The sequence below is a fragment of the Elephantulus edwardii genome, unplaced genomic scaffold, assembly GCF_000299155.1.
Source record: "Elephantulus edwardii isolate Elephantulus edwardi_28Jun2011 unplaced genomic scaffold, EleEdw1.0 scaffold00077, whole genome shotgun sequence".
NCBI lineage: Eukaryota > Metazoa > Chordata > Mammalia > Macroscelidea > Macroscelididae > Elephantulus > Elephantulus edwardii.
Window position 1 is genome coordinate 7,384,693 of NW_006399827.1, and position 22,400 is coordinate 7,407,092.

Sequence of the window (22,400 nt, forward strand, 5' to 3'; positions counted from 1 at the left end):
AATAAAAAAGATAATGTATACAAATGATTGTACAAAAACTAATTAAAAATGAAAACTTCCTTCATCCTCCTTAAAAAAAAAAGCTCTTATTTCTTTCTATGTGTAAAGTTCTCTGTAGCTTTTGTTCTTAACAGGAGTAGACTGTCTCAACTCTCTTCTGTGGAGCAGCTGCAAGGTTCAAATCACAAACTCTTTGGTTAGTGTCCCAGTGTTTGACGTATTGAGCATCAAGCTCCTGGGACTTTAAGGAAAGTGTGATGTCATCGAAGGCCTTTGTTACCTCCCCATTCTCCTTCAACCTGAGACTCACTGTACTCCTGTGTCGTCATATCTGCATTGCATCCTATAGATTGTTCAACAAAATGGGTTATTCTAGAAAGAATGGATTTTCTGCCTCATGTTGTCATGTCTGTGCCACCACAGTGTAAGGATATTGTACATATAATAAAAGAAAGTGAAGAAGACTTGAAGCACTTAACTGCAGAAGATCAAAGACGATAGCCTTTAATATGGGTTACATTTCAAAAGCAAAAAAAAAACAAGAATCCTTACCCGTAGGCTAATTAGCCAGCATCATGATAGATGGGGAAAAGATTGAAGTTATCAAAGATTTCACTTTACTTGGATCCACAATAAGCAGCCAGCCATGGAGATCTGCAGTCAAGGACCTCTCCAACATGCGGAAGGGCAACGATGTCAGTTTGAAAACTGTAGTGCACCTGATCAAAGCCATAGTATTTTCAGTTGCTCCCTATGCATCTGAAAGTTGGACAACAACTCAGGAAGACCGAAGAAGAATCCATGACTTTGAGTTGTTGTGTTGGTAAAGAGTGTTGAATATCCCATGGACTGTCCAACACCGAACAAATGTCTTGAAGAAAGTGCAACCACTGTGATACTGAGAGGCAAGAAGGTGAAACCTCATCTCATGTACTTCAAGCATATTTTCAGAAGGAACCAGTCCTTAGAGAAAGACATCATACTGGGAAAGGTGGATGGTCAGCAAAGAGAGGAAGACCTTCAACAAGGTGGATGACATAATGAATACTACTGTGCTTAAGCACGATGGCGATGGGGAAGATGGGATAGGAGAAGACAAGGTTCAGATCTGCGGTTCATAGAGATGTTCACAGCAGAGCTGTAGCTGAGTCAGTGGCACCCAACAGCAACAACACTGACTGAAAGTGTTGTGCTTGAAACTCTCCTCAGGAGAGAAGCCTGAACACCTCTAGGAAGATCACAGCCTTGGAAACCCTACGGGGCAGCTCTGTTTTGTGCACGTGAAGTCACCACGAGTCAGAATCCACACCAACTACAGCAACCAAGGTTGTTGCCACGGTTGGCAAACTCTTTCATGTAGGACCAGTTAGCAGGTCTGAGGACGTCTATCTTAGTGAATCAACTGTGATGAAAGTGGCCACAGACAATATGTAAATGGAATGGCTGTGTTTAATAAAACTTCATTTACAAAAAGGAACAGTTTCCTGGCCCCTGCTCTTGGAAAAGGCAATCTCAATTGATGATTCATAATAACCTCTTTCATCTGTGCCTCGTTTCCACACCCAGTTCCCTGTTTACTCTTCCCATTATCCTCTGAGGAGATAATGCCCTATCTTTTGTGGTTGTTGTCGTTATTGTGTACCACTGTGTTACAGCCAACGCATAGCTGACCCTCCAATAGGTTTTCAGAGGCAGTAAATTGCGTGGGAGGAGAATGCCCATCCTTCTCTTGTGGAGCAGCTGGTGGAATCAACATGCATGCTTTTGCATTTGCAGCACAGCTCAACACTAGGCCATCAGACCTCTGTCCTCTATCCTGTGTCATCATTATTGTTGTGTGCCTTCGAGTTGGAACCGACCCATAGCTGATCCCCTAGTGGGTTTTCAGAGGAGTTAACTGCACAGGAGGCCCTCGATCCTATACCCTGTGTAGGAAGATGTAAAAATATCTCTAATTTATGCTGGTGACAAAATCACAAGTACTTCTAATAGCACAGTGGTTTGGTGTTTGCAGTCATAATTGAAAATACGCTTTCAATTAGAGGTCAGTGAAAATAAAGAGGTAATTTCCCCTTTCCAAGCTCCAGTATTTATGGACCTTAGAGGATCTATAGTCCTAGGTTTAAGAACTGCTCAGCCACTATCTTTTGTTCATAGGGTCTCTGTGAGTCATGCTCGACTTGATGGTAATCAACAACAAAACCAACAATCATTATCTAGATGAAGCCTCAGACTCCTCTGCTGGCTTCTCTGCTGGCAGTGATGGAAGAGGGCACATGTGGAAGATAACAAGGACTGGCTAGGACCAGACCTACAAGATAGAGACCCACACACTTCACCTGCATTCCAGAGCCTGGTGATGAGTCACAGGGCTCTATTAACGCATGGCAAGGTGTGTGGAGTAGGCTTCTGTATATACACTGTATTGTCAAGGCAGAGGGGAAGAGCTACCTGATGGTGAGTCCCAGAAGTCTTTCGCATCCCAGTGGAGCCAAACTCTAACTCTGGCTTTCAGATACCCCATGATTGCTTTTTGAGTGACCTCATGCTGCCTTCAAAACTGGACACACAACCCAAACCATTTCACTGTCTTCGGTTCAGTTTCTCTTTCTCAACATTACTGGTATTCTGGACAGAATCGTTGTGTATTATGAGAGATTGTCCTTTCCATACTAAGTATGATACTTAGCAGCTTCCCTGGCCTCTCCCCACAACATACCCACAATACCCTCCCACCCTAGCTGTCACAATCAAAGATGCCTCCAAACGTTACCAGACGTTCAGACATGCTGTAAAGAGGCAAAATGTCCTTGACTGACAATCACTGTTTTATTCCTTTCACCTAATCCCTAGTGTTTGGTGTCTGGAGTCTTGTCCCTAGAATGTTCAGAGAAATGAGCCCAAGAAGTTATGTTTACAATAGAGGATTCTTTCAGAAATGAAAGGCTAGGACATCAGAGCCTCAGTATACTTGTCACCAATGTTCCCTGCCTATGCCATTGACTAGATACTTACGAGAGAGTAAGTTCCAGACATAGGAGAGGGCTGAGACAACACCCAGCTTGGCCAGGCAGCATTTCATCAGCGTAAATGAAAGTCAGTAGAATCTCGGGTTGTTGTCCAGTCCCAGCAGACCAAGGCAGGTAGGACACAGACCCATGTATCATTACATCTACTATTAGCAGAGGATTATGTTTCTGCTAGTAACTACAAATCAACTGTATGTAGACACAGAGACAGAAGACCTGGTTCTTGTAGACGCAGAGTGTCCATTGATCAGATTGCTTGGTCTAGAAATTAGTAACGTCTGTTCCACAGACTATACCATACAGCTTTACAGGAGGAAACTGTCCATTTTTCTCCCATGCAGTGGCTAGTGGATTCAAACTGCCGACCTTTCCATTATCAGCCCAAGCTATGACATACTATGCCACCAACTCCTGTTTAATAGTGGGCTGAAAGTGAATCATAGGGGTGTCTTGAACGGTGTAAGGGTAACCAAAGGTCATGGTTTCAAGGGTCTAACAAGTCTTTGTCAGACCAATACCATGGTCTTTTTATGTGATCTTGAGTTTTTCTCCACATTTTTCTCCCACTGTATCCAAGACTTCCTATTGTGATCCCTTTCAGAAATGTCAGCAGCAATAGCTGGGCGCCATCCAGTGCCATCCAGTTCTTCCATTCTAGGATCAGACAAGCTGGATCCATAAGGCTTTTTGGACTGTCATTTTTACCAAGCATGATGCCCCGGGCAGGATCAAACCGCCAACCTTTAGGTTAGTAGATAGGCCCAAAGCATTTGTGCCAGCCAGACCTCTTCATATGCATGTTGTTGATGTTAGGTCCTGTTGAGTCACCTGTGAGCCGTGGTGATCCTATTGGCCTTGCTGATCTGACAGAGCTGATCTGTCAGATGGAGAAATGAGAAAATACTTTAGAAAGTGCTTTGTAAAACTCTGAAGAGTTATAAAAGTTTAAGAGGTCATTATTAATGCATACTTATTAATAATTTACTCCTAATAAAATCTTCCCTGCCTCACTTAGATGTTGAGTTGATGAATGTGTTAATTGAAGTAACAGGCCTTGAGAGGTGAAGGTCTTGCTCAAGGTCATGCAGCGAGAGATGGAGTGACAGAGCAGATTTGTGTAGGTGACAAATGCAGAAGCTCTCTAAACGCAGTGTTGCTTTTGTTGTTGGGATGGTTATTCGGCTGACTTTAACAGGAAACAACTAACCAGTTGCCACTGACTTAATCTGACTTGTGCCAATTAAATGTTCCGAAATAAAACTGTGCTCCTTAGAATTTTCAAGGCTGTGAATGTTTGGAAGCAGATTGCCAGGCTTTTTTTAGCAAGGCCCCTCTGTCCGTCTGTTAGGTGCTGATGAGTTGACCTTGGTTGTTGAGTTGACCTTGACTCATAGTGGTGCTGTGAGCGACAGACTTGAGCCTTCCCCTGTCCTCCACCCTTCTCGCAGTCCCTGGCATGCTCACTCCATCGGTCAGGCCGTCTCGTTGAAAGCCTTGCTCTCTTTCACTGACCCTCTACTTTTCCAGGCATTATTCTAAGGACTGAACCCTCCTGAAAACATGCCCAACGGAAAGGAGACGCATTTTCACCAGCCTTACCTCTAAGCAGCACTCTGTGTGCACTCCCTTCAAGACGGATTTGTGTACAATCTTTCCGTTAATAGCCAGGGATTAAAATTTGTGCCCCTACAAACATTCCTTAATCAGAAGCAAAGTGGTGCAAAATCAATAAGATAAACAAACTTACCGCTTAAAAATGTAAAAGCAATTAGGTGAACAATTTAGAAACAGGGCTGAGTACTTGATTCAGTGTCTTTAGGCTTGAAAAAACTTTCTGCAAGCTACTGTTTTTGAGTCTTCATTTTATAAAAATGGGGATCTTTATATCGTGCTTGCCTTTCAGGGTGATTTGGAAATTCAGACTATCTCATGGGACTGCCAAGAGAATAAATAAACAAGTCTTAGAGATTGTAAAACCACAGTGGCCCACTGGAAGCCAGGATGGCGACATTTCATTTTACATACTTTGGGCGTTGTTGTTAGTGGGAGTCAGTCCCTGAAGAAGAACATTATGCTTGGAAAAGTAGAGGGTAGGCTAGAAAGAGGAAGACCCTCAACAAGATGGACTGACGTGGTGACTGTAGCCATGAGCCCAAGTGTGCCGGAGATGGTGAGCATGGCATAGGAGAGAGTAGAGTTCACATCTGTTGTTCATAGGGTCTCTTTGAGTTGCACTGGACTCAATGGCACATAACAGCATTGGTTCATAAGTATGGAGGTTGTTACTGCTGAGTTGGAACAGACCCATAGCTGAGTCTCCAGTGGCTTTTCAGAGACAGTAAGTCACCTTGGAGGAGATGACCCTTCTCTCTCCCCTGGAACAGCTAATAGATTCAAACCACATACCTTTGTATTGGCAGCACAATGCTTTACTCTCAAGCCACCACGGACTCCCTGGAATGGGTAGGTTCTTAGCTGCTTCCCAAAGAGTTAACACTTAGAACCCACCACCTGCTCTGTGGCCGAAGAGGCCTGGCAGTCAGCTCCTGGTCAGATTTACAGTCTAGGAAATGCTATTGGGTAGTCCTGCTTTGCCTTGTATGATCACTGTGAATCCCGGTTGATTCAAGGCACACAGTGACAGCCATAGCAAGGACTATTGTGGACGTCATCCAAAGAGCACTCACACCCTTCCCACTAGAGCCTTGTCTTCATGACACACAGGTCCCTCTGCAGTGCACAAGCTTCCAGATCTCCAGTGAAATATGCAAAGGGCCGTGGAAAAGAACAGAGACTCAGGGATGGCCCAAGGGGCATGGAAAGTGTGGGATTCAGAGGTGGGTCAGCACAGGGATCGGCCAGGTGATCAAGAAGGGCTCTGTGTGAGTGGTGGGGAGTCCCCTGACTCTCCCTCGGCCCCATTTTCATGTTAGTGTAGGCGTGGCCTCTGTCATAGCCCTGACCTTCACTTGGCTGCCTGTATGCACAGTCTGGGTGTGGGACAAGCCAACAGATTTACTCCAAGACATGCGTCACTAACATCTCCCATTTAAGGATCCCCAGAGTGAGAGGACATAATGAAGCTCTTCGTCCTGATATAATGGTGCAATTATGTCTCAGCAGTGATGCACTTCTTTATGCTTTTGAAGTATTTCACTGTCATTAATTACCTGGACTATTAATGTGCCAGGTAACCATCATTGGAGGAGCTTACCTCATCAGAGGAACAGGGGGCTTCGCTCCTCCCCCAGTGGTACAATCTTTACTCAGTTCTATATGATGCCCCTTTTCATCTTTCCTATCTGTTTTGTTCTTTTTCTACTATCTGATTTTGTCTAGGTGAAATTTCAATGCTGCTTGAAAACTTGAAAAAGTGGGTAACTATGCTTTGTTGTTGCTGAGTACCATCGAGTCAGAACCCGCCCATCGCTGACCCTCCAGTGGGTTTTCGCACAGGAGGAGATCACCCATCTTTCTTGCATGGAACAGCTGGTGGTTTCGAACTGCCTGCTTTCAAGTTTGTAGTGCAGCTTCTTACCACTAGGCCACCATAAACTTAGGACACTTAACATGTTTGTTCTCTTAGTTGAGAATGCTGAGTCTTGGGAGATAGTTAAACTGGCCTACCCTGTCCTGATGGCTTTTGCCATATACTCCAAGATCCATAGAACCCCTGAGCTGGGCACTCCAGCCATTGACCAGGCACCAGTCTGGAAACAGACAAGACTCGACAGTGCAAAGACGATCAGGAAGTGAAAAACTGGTGATTAAAGTCCGATTTCTCGAGGCAAGGAGAATGTGAGGCTTTGTCATTTTCATACCTGAGAACAAGAGAAGAGTCTAGATAATTATCTCAGGTGTTAGCTCTTTCACATTGGTCTTAGAGAAGCACTTGTCTTTGCTCTCCTCACAGTGCTCCAATTTTAGGCGTCTCCATCTGAATTAGTAGAACCAGCATATCCAGGCAAATGTTTCTCAACCTTTTAGGGGAGCTCCGGTGGACTAGTGGCAAGAAGCTGCGCTTCGGTCCTGAAAGCACTTGGTTCAAGGCCACCAGCAAGCTGCTCCATGGGAAAAGGATGGGCAGTCTCCTCCCATGCACTTAACTGCTTCTGGAAACCGCCAGAGGGTCAACTATAAGTTGGCTCCAACTCTATGGTACAGAACAACAACAACAGGACAAGAAGACTGGAGAAGCACTGATTTACAGTCTTTGCCTATTTCCCCTTCCTCCACCCTAAGGAGAAACCTGGATGCACTTTCTCCAAGACAGATTTGGTTTTCACCTCTTGTTCACAGGATGGTTAATAATTGTAGTTTATTGACACATAGCAACAAAAGCAATCAGGTTCCCCTGCTGAAAATCTTAACTCAAAGAGTGCTTTCTCATTGTGCCTCAGAGTGGCCTATAGATTTGAACCACAGACCACTAGGTTAGCTGTCCAACATGAAATGCACCATGGCACCAGAGTGTGAATTGTGGGATATTTGGGACATGGAAATACTAAGTAAGAAGATGTTAAGGGTATAACTGCCAGTTTGGGTTTCGTGGTACTAGAGAGAAGTTCAAGGAAGCAGGACATTTCTCCACATTGTGTGTTGTCTGGAGGAAACATGGAAGCAATTCTTGAGTCTTTTAATAAATCTTACCTACAAAGGTAAAGGAATATAGTGAGTCAAACTGTAGTTATTTAAACAGTAGTCGCTCATGCTGGTCAATTAAGAGAAAAAGTTGGTCACATTTAAAGTTTATTTTTGTTATTATTGTGAGTGCCATCAAGTTGAGTCTGATTTAGTCATCTTATCTGAACAACAGATTTGTCATCATCTCTGACATAACGTGAGCCCGTTGCCGCATTTACTGTGTCAGTCCGTCTGGTTGAGTGTCCTCCTCTCTTTTGCTGACCATCCACCTTTCTAAGCATAATGACCCTCTCCAAGGGCCTCTCCTAGCAACATACCCAAAGTGTGTGAGACACGACTTTGTCATCTTTGTCTCTAAGCTCTCTAAGTCATATCTGTTTGTTCTCTTGGCAGTCCATGGAATATTCAGTGCTCTTCTCCAGTGCCACAACTCAAAGGCATCAGATTCTCTTCTGTCATCTCTATTCACTGTTCAGCCCTCAGATGCATAGCAATTGATTGAAAGGACCATGGCCTGAATCTTGCACACCTTGGTCTTCAAACTGACATCATTTCTCCTCAGTAATTTGGAAATGTCCCTGACAGTGGACTTGCACAATGTAATACCCCTCCTGATCTCCTGACAGCTGGTACCAAGGGTATTGATTGTGGATCCAAGTCAGTGCTTATAGGTCTAGTGGTGAAGATTTTTGTCTTCATATTGTTGAAATACAATCCCTATTGAAGGCTGTAGTGTTACCACTCTACCCATCTGTCAGTTTGTCATACTATGGTATCTTGAGTGTTGCTACGATCCTAGAAGCTGTACTACCAACATTTCGAATACCTTTGATCTTGTGCATCAAGTGTTTCAAGCCATGCTCGCTCTCAGCCAGCAAGATTGTGTCATCTGCATAATGCAGGTTTTTGATGAGGCCTCCCCTGATCCCAATGCTACATTCTTATTCATAAATTCTAGCTTCTCAGATGATTTGTTCAGTGTACAGATTAAATAGGCATGGTGAAAGGATATAACTCTGATGCACACCTTTCCTGATTTTAAACCATACAATGTTCCCTTGCTCTGACATCAGTTTCCTGACTAGGTCATCAAACTTCTTGATTTTGGTCATGAACCCATTCTATTTACTGCCTCGGAATACCCACCGGAAGGCTCTGATTTTACAGCAGTGAGTTCAGCAGAGATGGTACAGGAGTTAACCATTCCCTGCCAACCAAAACGTCAACAGTTTGAAACTATCAGTCACCATGAAGGAGAAAAGATCTGGCTATTCGATCCCGTAAATAACACAGCCAAAGAAACCTTATCTTCAATTGCCTGATCCAGTACATAATAGTTTCAATGGCTTCCTGTACTTCTGACAGTTTAACATTAAATAAGGAAGACCAAAGAAGAATCAGATTGAGATGTTGGTGAAGAGTTCTGGATACACCATGGACTGCCAAAAGAGCAAACGCATCTGTTTCAAAGGAAGTACAACCCGGGTGCTCCTCAGAGGCGAGGGTCATGAAACGTCATTTCTTTCTTTTTTTTTTTTTTTTAGTATAACACACACATCTCCAATAGATTTATTTTTTTAAAGGAATGAATTGTGAGGAAAGAAAAAACATGAGGCAGAGAAAGTATGGGATAGAAATTAATACAAATGTAAGCTGATTTGCTAATTGCTTTATAACCACAACAAACTGGTACAGAGGAAGGTCCTGTACAAAACACAACAAAGGTTCAAAGATGGAGGCGTTCTCTTAGCAAGGTTGAAGATTTCAGTCTCTGGTATTTGGAATTTAGGCTGCAGTCCTTTTTTTTTTGGATGGATCACTGGGTGTGTGGGCACAGTCCATGCTTTAACCAGATTTGAACAGAAGAATGGCAACTTGGCCCAGGTAGAAGTAGATGAAGTGCTTGGTTTCATGTGTCACATGACTACTGAAGTTTCTTCCCACGATGCAGTGCCAGGTGGGGTTGTACTTCTTGTCAAACTCCTTCTTGATGTGGGTTGCAATGTCCTTCTCGATGTTGTATTTCTCCAGCGCCTGGGTCGCGCACTCCACCGAGTCCTGTTGCATCTCCTCTGACATGTCCGCATTTTTTATCACCGCCTTTCGGTCGCACATGGTTGGTTACCGTGGAGCAGGCACTCAGCGTCTGTGATGGCTTTCTGTGGGAGGGGTTAGAGCGACTCAAGCCCCGCATGACCTGCCCCCGCTCCCGAAGCCGTGGCGCATCTAAGTTGCCCCACGCCAGCCGCCACCGCCTAGGCGAAACTTCATCTTTCATACCTTGAGTGTGTTATCAGGAGGGGCCAGTCTCTGCCAAAGATATTGTCCTAGGGAAAGTAGAGTGCCAGTGAAAGACAAGAGGCATTCCTCAATGTCGTTAAGTTGACAGAGGGACTAATAATGAGCTCAAAAGTGACACAGAGCTTGAGGATGCTGCAGGCTAGGGCATGGCACCAAACAACAACAACAACATCACTCTTTCATAGAGGTCACTATATATCAGAATTCTTGTTTAGCAGCGACACACGGCATATCAAATTTTGTGTTCTTCTTTGCCATATTAAAATATCATAAGCATTTTCCTAGCTATTGCTTATTTGTAGTGACAACAGTATATTCTATCTAGCAGATGTAGCCACATTTTCTAAGGCATTCTTTATCATTGTGCATTTATTTGCTTCCTAGAAGTCTCTAGTATTTGGCGGGAGGGGGAATGCTGGAGGAAATGTTTGTGTGACAAAAATAAAAGAGAAACAAATTGGAAGTTCACGAGGTAAAGATACAACGTGAATCTGAAATTGCCTCCAGAACTCTTGAGTGGTAAAGCAAATTGTATCTGGTGCTGAAAAAAAAAATCCCCCTGGATCCAAATTTCATTGGTCTAGATTGCAAAAGTCAGAGAAAGAAGATTTCAGAAGTTAATTGGGAAATAACAAGCAAGTTGAGTAAATTGCCTAATCTAAGCCCATTAGATAAGTGTTTATTGCAATACAAAATCTTGATGATGGTAATTAACACATTTATAAACTCTACAAGAAACTTAAAATCTCTTCCTATTGACTAAAGACTTGAAATCAGCAGCTTTTTCAGGACGATCATAGGGCTGGGTTAGTACTTTCTCTCATTTACTCATTCACTCACTATTGTTCAATTGGTTGAGACTCATTGCAACTCTCCATTGGACTTCTGAAGCCATAAATCTCAACGGGAGAAGACTGCCCATCTTTGTCATTCAGAGCCATTGATGGATTCAAAGCACCAGAGTCTCTCAGCCTCTTGATTGGCAATGCAACATGCAACAGATTACAACACCGAAGCTCTTTTCTTTTGGGCTGTAGAATTGGCCAGCAGTTGCCCTGCTCCTGTTATTACCAACGTTGGTCATATCTCTCAGGGCTTTGATGAAACTACATGGTAGATTCAGACTCTGCTTTTTCTCTTTTGTCCCCCCTAGCCATTCATCAAACCTACTGAGATGTGGTTACATGCAGAAAATCATAGAGTTCTAAGAACATGTGCAATGAATTTTCTAAACCTATTTCTATTTATAAATTCATATAATGAATTTGTAAATATGTGTTACCACTCTACCCATCTGTCTGGTTGTCACAGTATGGTGGCTTTAGTGTTGCTACGATCCTGGAAGCTACGCCACCAAGATTTCAAGCATCACTCACTTTAACCAGTGTGCCACCTGAAGGAAAATCAGCCTCTTGCTCTGCACATCAGTTTCTTATAAACCAAAGCACGAGAAGCCATACCTCTTCAGGGTCCCTTCAAGATATAAATTCCATGTTTTAAAGGAGTTCCTCATAGTATCCCTCCTAGAGACAAGTGCTGCTGTCCACAGGGAGATGCCATGTCCTGGCCGTGTCACTATTTCCCCAAAAGCCATTATTTGACACCGGGACCTGAGTGGAACAGAAGGCAGAGCTCGAGTCTCGCTGATACCTTAGATATTCCTTTCAACCAGCCTTGGTTTCCTTGTCTGCAATATGGAGAAAATTAAGGTTAGTCCACTCCTCTCATTCTTGTGAGAAAGGCTAAGATACCCCTGATCTTCAGGCCCCTGAAAGAAAGCACATCCCTTGAGAGCAGAACTTGTGTCGTCTTGTTGAACCTTGTGCCACCGACAGCAATGAACAGTACTTGATCAGGAGTAGAAAGATGCTCAGGGACTGCTTCCTGAAGGGATGGATGAATGGATAGATGAATGAATGAATGAATGGACCTCTAAAACTATAAATCGCTGTATGATATGAACTCTAGCTTTCATCATCACTGCACAGTTATATTCCATGTGTGGAGAGAGTCAAATCCCATGGCCGGATCATTTATGCAACACAAAATTATACATTGCCTATCATGTGCGTTGGATCATGCTAGTTGCTGAGAAGATTCAGAACCTGAGGCATGGTGTCAGTTCTTAAAGAGATGCATCATTCAATCAAACAAATATTTCTTTACTAAACACCTGTTATTGCACCTACTGTCGTGCCGGGTGCTAGAAATAGGAAATGAGTAATGTACAAGTCTGGGGTGATTGTTGTTTTTCTTTCTTATTTTTGTTTGTAGTGCTTTTCAGTTCGTTTGTTTATTTGGTGAGATATCCTCTCAGAGAAGTTCATAGTCTGTCGGGAAAACAGACGTGTGAACAGATTACAAGCAAGTGAATAGATTATTGACACTATTGTATCTTTGGTTGGCGGGTGGAAGCATGTCCATTGGAGGTCACTGAGAAAGCTTCCCAAAGGAGAGAATATTCCATTAACCCATGAAAGATGTGTTCAAGTTGGCCATGAAGAAGTATCCTCCTAGCAGGTCTCCCTGCTTTCCTCTCTAACTCATTTTACCACCACTCACCCTTCAGTCTACCATACAGTGGTGGCATGCATGTTGCTGTGATGCTTAGAGCTACACCACTAGTATTTCCAATACGATCTCGATCACTCACGGCAAACAGATTTCAACAGATTCCATACTAATAAAGACTAAGAAGAAAGACCTTTCAATCTACTCCTAAAAAAATCAACTCCTGAAAAAAAAAACCCTCTATGAATCAGAACAGAATATTGTCTGATATAGCAACAGAAGATGAGGCCCTAGGTTGGAAGGTGCTCAAAATACACAGTGATAACCAAAACCTCAACATACGAATGATCATAGAGATGCCCTGAGGCAGTCAATAGTTTGTCTTGTTTTGCGTAGATTCAGCCTGAGCCAGCTGAGCAGCCACCGACAGCAGCGTGTTCAGCACCATTCCGCTGGCTTTACAAAAATTAAGTTATGTACTCCACGCAGCCACTCTATGGGATACTCACTGCCACGAGTCAATGCCAAGTCACAGAGCTTCTCCATTGAGCTTCAGAGGCTGTAAATCCTTATGGAGGGAAACTTCCTGGCAGGTTCAAACCACTGACCTTTTACTTGGCAGTGTAACGTGTAACACACCACACAGCCAGAGCATCTAACTCTATGGGATGTTTGTTGTTGTTATGTGCTGTCAAGTCATCTGAGACTCAGAGTGACCCTATATACAGTAAGTCGGAACCCTGCTTATACTGAGCCAATCTCATCCCCTCCAACACATCTACGCTTGTTATTGCAGTTACAGGACCAATCCATCTCACCACTCTGCGCTGTCCCTCCACTCTTCCAAGCGTGATGTCATTCTCCAAGGATTGGCCCTCTGCTGGCAACATCCCCAAAATATGTGAGAAGAGCTTCAAAATCCCTGCCCTCAAGGAGCAGCCTGGCTTCACTTTCTTCAAGACAGAGCTATTTCTTTTCTTGGTAATCCATGGTATGTTCAAGATTCTTCTTCAGCAACTCGACATTGATTCTTATTCTATCATCCATAGTCATTGTCCAGGTCTCAAATGCATAGGAAGTAATTGTGAAGACCATGGCCTGGATCAGGCACATTTTAGTCACTCTACTTACATCACTGCTCTTCAGTACTCTGGGTAGGTCCTTAACAGCTGATTTCCCCAACGCAGTTTGTCTTTCAATTTCCTGACTGCTGGTGCTAAGAGTGTTGCTTGTGGAACCAAGCAAACTGAAATTGTGAACAATCTCAATCTCTTCTCCATCTATCTTGATACTGCCAGTTGGCCCAAAGGTGAGTATCATTTTCTTTTTGATGTTGGACTTCAATCCATATTGAAGACTGCAGCCCTTGACCTTCTGCAGCAAATGTCTCAGGTCCTCCTCAGTTTCAGCAAGCAATGTTTTGTCATCTGCATATTATAGGATGTTGATGAATCTTTCTCCAATCCTAATCCCACATTCCTCCTCAAAAAGTCCAGCCTCCTAAATAATCTGCTCCTTAAACAGATTGAGAGGGTGTGGAAATGGGGTGACTAGAGCACAAAGAAATTGAGTCATTAATATCACCCACACAGTAAGTGGCCAAGCCACGCTTTGAACCAGCAGCCCAGCCCCTGGGCCTATGCCCTGCACCATGCTATGTTCATGTAAAATACAATGTTGGAAATAAATCTCTTCTTATCTGCTCTGGCTGCTTTTTATTCACTGACAGAAGGAAAGATTCCACAGAGTCGCTGCAGCTTAGTAACTTACAGACTCATTTATTGCAAAAGTTAAATCATTGAAAAGTAAATTTAATTAGTTCACTGGTAATTATTGTCTGACTAAATTATACTTTAAAATTTAATATACCAATCACTACTTAATGAGCAAACTGAGTTTTAGAGGGTAACCTTATGCTCCCAAACTGACTGAAACTGGCACTTAAAATAAGAACTGTACAGATCTCAACTTTTTCTGAAATGTGGTGTTTATTTGCTGATTACTTTCTACCATCCTCCTTCCTCTAACCCCAAAATAAAATAAGAAGCCAAATATTTTGCTTGACTTCCAAATATCTAGATTTTATAAATATTTTATCTAGATTACATTGTCAGATTGCAAAGCTAGGAGAGAAGTGGGGGAGTCAGGACTTGAGGAGAAGAGGCAATAAACAGGAAATTAGGGTTTTAGGCAAGTTAGAAACAGAAACACAAGGGCACAGTGAAAGCAGAAACAGGAGTGAAAACTGCCCAGCTTGAGGTGTCATTTTGGAACCTCCAAGGCCCAAGGAAGGGGGAAAGCACATTTACCTCCACTTCTGAAAACTTTGGTTGGACAGAGTAACCTGTCCTTCTCTATCTCTGAAGGCCTTAATCTCAGGCCTTCTCTTCTGACCCCCCAGCTAGATCCTCTCCATTGCCTACATATCAGAAAGTTGATTCTGGAACCTGATTGCAAAGAAAATGGAAAAAATGAATACACAAGCATGGCTTGTATTACGATCAACTAAACCCACATTCAAAACCCCTAGCAGCTCCTTGGGAGAAGAATGACAGTCTCCCCCGGTGTTATTTACAGCCTCCAAACACCCACTGGAGGGTCAGCTAGGACTCGATTCTGCCTTGACGGCTATGAGTTGAGTGAATCCCTTGTTTGAACCAATGGCAGCATGTTAATATTTTAGTAGAAGTATATCTGGCTGGTGGTATCCTAAGATTATAGGACATGAGTCTTGATCTTCTACTCTCATTTCAAGAAGAGAGATGCATTATTACCATTGATATAGGGATGTGATGCTTACGTATGGGCAGTTTTCAGCAGAACTTGGAAGTGAATGAAATGTGGTTAGTTGGAAGCAGGACATGGCATGCCCAGGGAACAGAATGGAGGTGGCCAATTCCTTCTTTACCAGCTGCCAGTGTCATCTGCACATTAGTGGAAGTTGGGATATTCTGTGGATACTGCTAGCCATCTGCCCCAATTGAGATTGAATCCAGACTCAACAACCTCTTTCTCACTTTAGGTTTAATCCCTTCATGAACTTTTGACTCAAATGTAGGAAGCTCTTCTGTTTTTTTGGTTGTCTCTTGTTTTTGTTTTTGTTTCAGTCACAGATCCTCTTAGCACAGCTTGCAGGGGTATTAGGTTTGGTCTAAAAGGTCTAGCCTCGGGGAGGAGAGCTTTTGTATGTGGATGGACCTTGTTTCTGCAATGCTAGGGGCTGGCTGACTGAGCTAAGCTATTGTGAAGACCATATGCATTTAAATATGCCAGGTATTTTTGAACACTGTCTGGAACAAAATTCTAGGCATAAGAGTACTTATTGTTGCCTTTATTCACATTTTGCAATTGAGAAATTAGAGGCTCCAGGAGAGGCTCTAAATTGCTCCACTGTTGCCTAGCTCCAAGAAAGAGCTAGAATTCAAACTAGGTTTGCCAAATTCCAGATCTTATCCCTTTGGAGTGTTGTCTCCCTGAGAAGAAACTTTCTTTCTTTTTTTTCTTTTTTTAGTGTTTTAAACATTAAATTTTAACATTCACAAGCTTTTTATTAATTGATATTTTAATGAAAGTTTATAAAGAACTTGGATTTCCATTCACTCATTGTTACACATTTTCCTCCCTCTCCCCCACCCCAGTTTGCTTTTTTTTTTTGGAAAAAGTTCTTTCATTGTTATACAGTCCCCCCACCCCAGAACACTTTACTATGCAGCTTTTCTTTTGGTCTCTTGTCATGCTAATAATACTTAATCATATTTTCCTTTTGTACAGTTCTCTCCCTCATCTATTTCAATGCTTTGTACATTATTTATCCCCTCATTTCTTAGTTTTCCCCCCACCCCCATGTCAGTCCTGTTTTATAACAGTGGCACTATGCAGTATTTGTCTTTTTGTGACTGAGATATTTCACTCAGCATAGTGTCCTCCAGGGCCACCCATTTTGTATAAGATTTCATTAATTTTTTCATGAGAAGAAGTATTATCACAGGTAGAGTTCAGCCCTATTGCCAGCTCCAGGTAAAAGCGGAGGTACTTGTACTGTTGTTGTTGTTGTTGTGTGACATCTAGTCGGAATAAAACCATAGCTGAACCTCCAGCAGGGTTCAGGCAGTAACTCACACAGGAGAAGACTGACCATCTTTCTCCTGCAGAACAGCTGATGGAATTGAAGGCATATCTTTGCACTGGAGTACAGTTCCTTACCACTAAGCCACCAGAGCAGAGTTAAATATGATAAATAACAGTAGACTTTCTAGTTGAAGTCCTGAGGCAGCTTCAGAACCCTCAACATGGACTGCCATCAGCTGGAATCCAGATGACAAATGAAACCTACTTGCCACATCTGGATTGTGGCGTACAGCCTCTTAGACACGCAGCTCCTTTGGACCTCGGTTTACATTATCTCTTCTCATGAAGTTTCATTGGTTGTATCCTATTTGAGATTGTTTCCTGAGCAGTTTTTTCCTCCGTCAGGGCTGAAATAAAGACTTCAGGAAAACAGTCTTCTCACATCTCTGGCCTGAGCACTGCTATGAGAACTCTATACCTAGTATATTGTAGGCAAAGACTTTATAGTATCACTTGGCTAGATTGTGTTGTTGCTAGATCCTGTTGAGGCAACTACTACTCATAGAAACCCTCTGGGCAATGGATCTGAGCTTTGCCTTATCCAGTGCCATCCTTCACCTTCTCTGCTATACTGGAGCCCACACTTACAGGCACTGTGTCAGTCCATTTCCTTGAGGGTCTTTCTCTCTTTCATTGACTCTCCACCTTTCCAAGCGTGATATGCTTTTCCAAGGAATAACCTTTCCTAGCAATACGCCCAAAGTGTGTGAGATGAAGCTTAATCATCCTTACCTCCAAGAAATGCTCTGACCTCACTTTCTTCAAGACCTCTCTGTTCCTTTGGCCATCCATGGGATATTCAGCACTCTTCTCCAACACCACAACTCTAAAGCCTCCATTCTTCTGTCATCCTTATTCATTGTCCAGCTTTCAGAAAGGAAATAATTGAAAAGACCATGGCCTATATCAGTTACCTTGCAAGATACCTTTCCTAAAAAATAAGTCATATTGCACTAGAATGTCTTTTTATTGCATGAAGATCCTTGTGAAGTTATACTCTGAGCCTTGTATCTAAATTAACTGATAAAGCCATAATGAAAATCAAATAGGTAGCTTTCAAGAATAGAATGTTACTGCCTCACTGGGAGGCTGGTTAGAGGTCCATATCTGCATCAGCACAGGGCGAAGAGGCTTCCTCCTTATGGTAACCCTGGACATTCCATGGCACGCTTTGACATTCTTTGGCTCATCACTTACATCGTCTATCCCGTGTATGTGCCTGTGTCTGTTCTAATTAGGAGATACCTCTTAGAAGAGCTTAGAGTTAGGACCCACCTTGCATAGGTGTGATATCATTAACATTAGAAGAGAAAAGCCCTATTTCTAACAGGATCAAGTTTTCAGATGTAGGACTTCAGAGTAACTTTAAAGAGAACATACTTCAACCCATAACCTCTGGAGCCATCCAGAACAAAATGCCACTCACTGTTTCTAGATTTTGTCTAAAAAGAAAGATTGCTGTTGATCACCGTTGTTGTTTGCCATCAACTTGGAAGCCACGCATAGCTGACCCTCCAGCGGGTTTTCAGAGGCAGTTAGTCACACAGGAGGAGATTGCCCACCCTTCTCCTACAGAGTAGCTGGTGGATTTGAACTGCATGCCTTTGGGATTGCAGCATACTATCTTATCACTAGGCAGCATACTATCTTATCACTAGGCCACCACAGTTCCCTATTTTGATCACTATTGCATCTTCTTTTCATTTGCCCATAAGAACATCCTATGATCTGTGTGAGGTTCACATGCATGAAAAATCATTTGTTATTGTTGTTATTTCCCCCTCAAGCATGAAAATTAGAATGCACAGTCCTGCTGTTAAGAAATAATGTAAATTTAGGAAGCACTGAGTTTCTGCTTATTGTTATGGAAAATTTGGCAATGGATATTGGTGATGGTTACATATGATTGATGTAACATGGATCACTGAATTGTTTACATGAGAAATGCTGGATTGGCAATGCTGCGTTAAATATATTTTTTTACAATGAAAGAAGAAGAAAAAAGCCTGAGAGCTTGCCTGCCTTCATGCCTACAAAGAAGCCATTTTCTTATGGCTTCTAGATGAGTCTGGTAAATTGCAAGAGAGAGACAAGAATCCCCCCGCCGCCTGCCAAGTCTCAGAGGGGCTGCAGATTTGCTTCAATGGGAAGATAGATGAGTGGGGTCTGATTCATCCTCCTGTTCATTAGTCACCAGCTTTTACTCCAAGTCACTCACACAAACGGAAAGGTGTGTGTGGCTTTTATCTCTGTCCTCTGCAGAGGCTGCCAGTGAGAACCATAAGTATTACGACAAAGAGCTCACCTTGTTTGTCCCAGTCACGTCCCATAGTGAGAGTAAGTAAAGATGTCTGAGGGACTTTGGAGGTAGACATGACCTCAGGGCCCTGGGAGAAAGACTCTTTCTAGCTTTAAGCCCCTTCTCCATTCAGATAGACAGGAGACACTGAGACAGGCCAGGAACTTCTAGGACCAGCCTTCAGTGGTCATTGCAGCGTGGGTGGGCTGTACCTCACCATGGACACTCCTGCTGAATTTATAAACTAAGAATCAGGAGTGACTCTAATAATTATCCTTATAAAAAAATACATTTGACTCTGAAAAACAAATCTGAAGGTAGAAAGATCTACCCATATTTAACTTCAAATGCTACTAACATCTTTTCAACATATGCCATTTTTTGTTAACCCTAAGATATACACTTTCCTATATTTACGTAACTCTGAAATTGAAATATAGCTTATTAATATTGATGGTCTGTAATAGTGCACTTGACAATTATTTTTCTTCCATGGTGATACATAGAATAATGATGTGTCTTACTGTCTATAGCGTCTTACATTTTAAGAAATATGTTTAACATTGACCAAGTACTAGAGCCCTTTAGAGGAATTATCACCTTCACTTCTTTTTTCCTTCTAAGAGTTTTCTTGAGATTCACATACTCTAAGAGCCACCCATTCCATATTTTACTTTCTTTTGTTTTTCTGTGTTTTCAGAGTTGTACAGTCAGTACAATCCATTTTTAAAGATTCCATTGCTCTACAAAGAAGCCCAGTATTCTAGTTGTGACCTTTGTCCCCCTGTTCCTTTCAGTTCCCGGCAGCCACTACTGTACTCTCTGTTTCTGATGTCTCAGGTGATGTTTTCAAGCTTCGTCATGGTGGAACAGTAGGTTAGTAGATCAGCTCATCCGTCCTCACTGTGGGTAAATGATATTCCGTTACAGAGATATACCATGGTTTGGACATTTTTTTTTCCTTTCATCCACTGATGGACATGAGATTGGGCAGCTATGAGTATTGTTTCTGTGAACATTCATGCCCAATTTTTTTGTGTGCTGTCCTAAGTTATCATTTCTCTTGGGTGTACATCTAGGAGTCGAGTTTCTGTGTCAAAATTTAGCCTATCTATGTTTCACTTTTTGAAGGGTAAATACGGCTACATGAACTTGTATTCCTCCCGTCAGTGTATGAAAGTTCTGATTTCTCCAGCCTAGTGGGTGCTGTGAAGGAGAATCTCGTGGTCATTTTGGATTGCATTTCCCTGATGGTAAAGATGCTTGAGCATCTTTTCATGGGCTGATTAGCTTCTTGTGTATCTTCTTCGGGAAGCATTTAATTCCTTCCTTACAACAAATTTTTATTGTGACATTATCATATTGTAGGCATGTGGACAACTGATTACACTATTGCCTCAATGAATTACTCCTCTATGTGTGTATGTCCTTTGTCAAGTAATTTCACAGTACCTTCACATTCTTCCTTTAACTTAGCCACATGTCTTGTTTGACTGCTGAGATGTTAAGACAACATTCCCATGTTCTTCTGGAAGATGGGAGTTATAGTATAGAGATGAGTTGCTTCAATAATTCCAACCTAGAACATCTTAGAACACTGAATGGCCAACCATCCCATAAAAATGAATGAATTCAGCAACTTTACAGACCTACTGATCTGTTGAGAGTAGAGCTACACTCCACAGGGTTTTATGAACCTCAAATTAACCACAAGCATATGATGACCCATAACTAACCTTGGACACATGAGCAAACTCTTGAAGTAAATGAACTCCCAAAGACTCATGAGTAAATAAATGTCATTTGTTATCTGTATTTGTTTGTTCTGCAGTATTATTATGGGATTAGATAACTGGTGGGACACTGGTGGTTCAGTGATAAAATTCTTGCTTTCTATGTGAGAGATCTAGGTTCAGTTCCCAGATAGTGCATTTCCTGTAAATTGTTTCTTGGTGGTGGACAAAGATGGGTTACTATGATGTTGAACAGTGTCCAATGGGGTTGAGACATGGAGGAGGAAAGACTTGGTGATCTACTGCTGAAAATAAGTCAATGAAAACCCTATGAAGTATAATAATCCAAAGACCATGGGAAGTTGTGTTTCATTGCCTGTGGGGGCACCATAAAGAGAGAGGCTGATTTGATGGCCATGACCGCATAAGTCACTAATATGGCAACCCAAATACTGAGAAAAAGAAAAGAAATGATTCCTGCCTTGAAGGAGAGGCTGAGAATATCAAAGGATGATAATACAGCCAGTCTGGGCCTCCTTTCTGGTGATGTCATCTGTTACATCTTGGGCTGCTGACGGAAAGGTCAGGAGTTGGAATCTCCCAGTGGCTCCACTGGAGGAAAAGGAGGCTGGCTGCTCCCTTCAATTTTACAGCCGTGGAAACCCCACGAAGGATTGCCATCAATCAGGAATGGCTGGTGTGTTTAACAGAGGGGTTTCACCTAAATAGTTGTCACTGTCTCTAATGTATAGAAGACAGATGCTGAGTTTGAGTCACAAAGCTCCCTCCCTACCTGTTCTCCCGAGTGGCTCACCTTGTGCGTTCCACGGGCTCCTGTGCTGCTCACTGCACTGTGTCCTTGTACCCACATCATGTTCTTCCCAGAGCCATTAAAACTGTCTGGTGATGCGTGGAGTTGGCATAAAATTTTAATTATGAATCTCGGTTGCCCAAATTAGTGTAACTAGCATAACTTTAATTAAAAGTCACTGCTTCATATTCCTCCCAAGTTCTGCCCTGAGAAAATGGTTTCTGATCCTTCTCAGCCTTGCGTGTCAACGCTTCTCTTGCCTTTTCCTTGAAGTGTTTTGGGTTGGCCATGCTTTTCTATCACATTAGTAGCAATGCCGTTTTAAGCCCTTTTAATAAAAAAGTTCTCCAGCTGCATTAGTTTTTATGATCGTGTCCTCTTTGTTGACAGCCTACCAAACATCTTCACCATGCTTCATGCAGAAAGATGGTCCAAAATTCAGTAAGATAAAGCTCAGTCTGTGAAGCAGATCTTTCTTTTTAAAAATGTCTCTTTCTTTTTAAGTTCTAAACCATCTCTCTCAAAAATAGCTGGTGTACAACATCTTAAGAAGGATCTGCTCAACCAGAGATTTTTAGCCCTTTTAGCAAAATGAATTGTTGTCTCTGAGCCTCTGATGAAAGTTTGTGAGCCTACTTGACAAAAAAAAAAAAAGCACAGATGCAGCTGTATAACGTTTTTATACATTTTCAATTTCAGAGGCTTCTCAGGCCTCGGAGTTTCTAACGCCTTCGAGTCTCCCAGCCTAAAGAACTTCCAGTCATAGAGAAAACTTGAGATTCTGATGGGAGACTATTTTTGATCAAGAAATGTGCTTTCTAAGCCAAGTGTGTAGACATTGTGTTGTGAAAATGAGATAAATAGGAAAGAAGTCTTGTCTGTTATTAAGGAACAGGACAATGTGTATTGTGGAAAAGAGAAACATAAGAAGTTGGAGAGGTTGA

General features: G+C 42.3%; 1 protein-coding gene across 2 annotated transcripts in view; it reads left to right on the top strand.

The window, feature by feature from the left end:
• The window catches only part of CA10 (carbonic anhydrase X), a 675,672-nt gene that overhangs the window by 459,569 nt on the left and 193,703 nt on the right, over window positions 1–22,400 (top strand). The window lies entirely within an intron of this gene.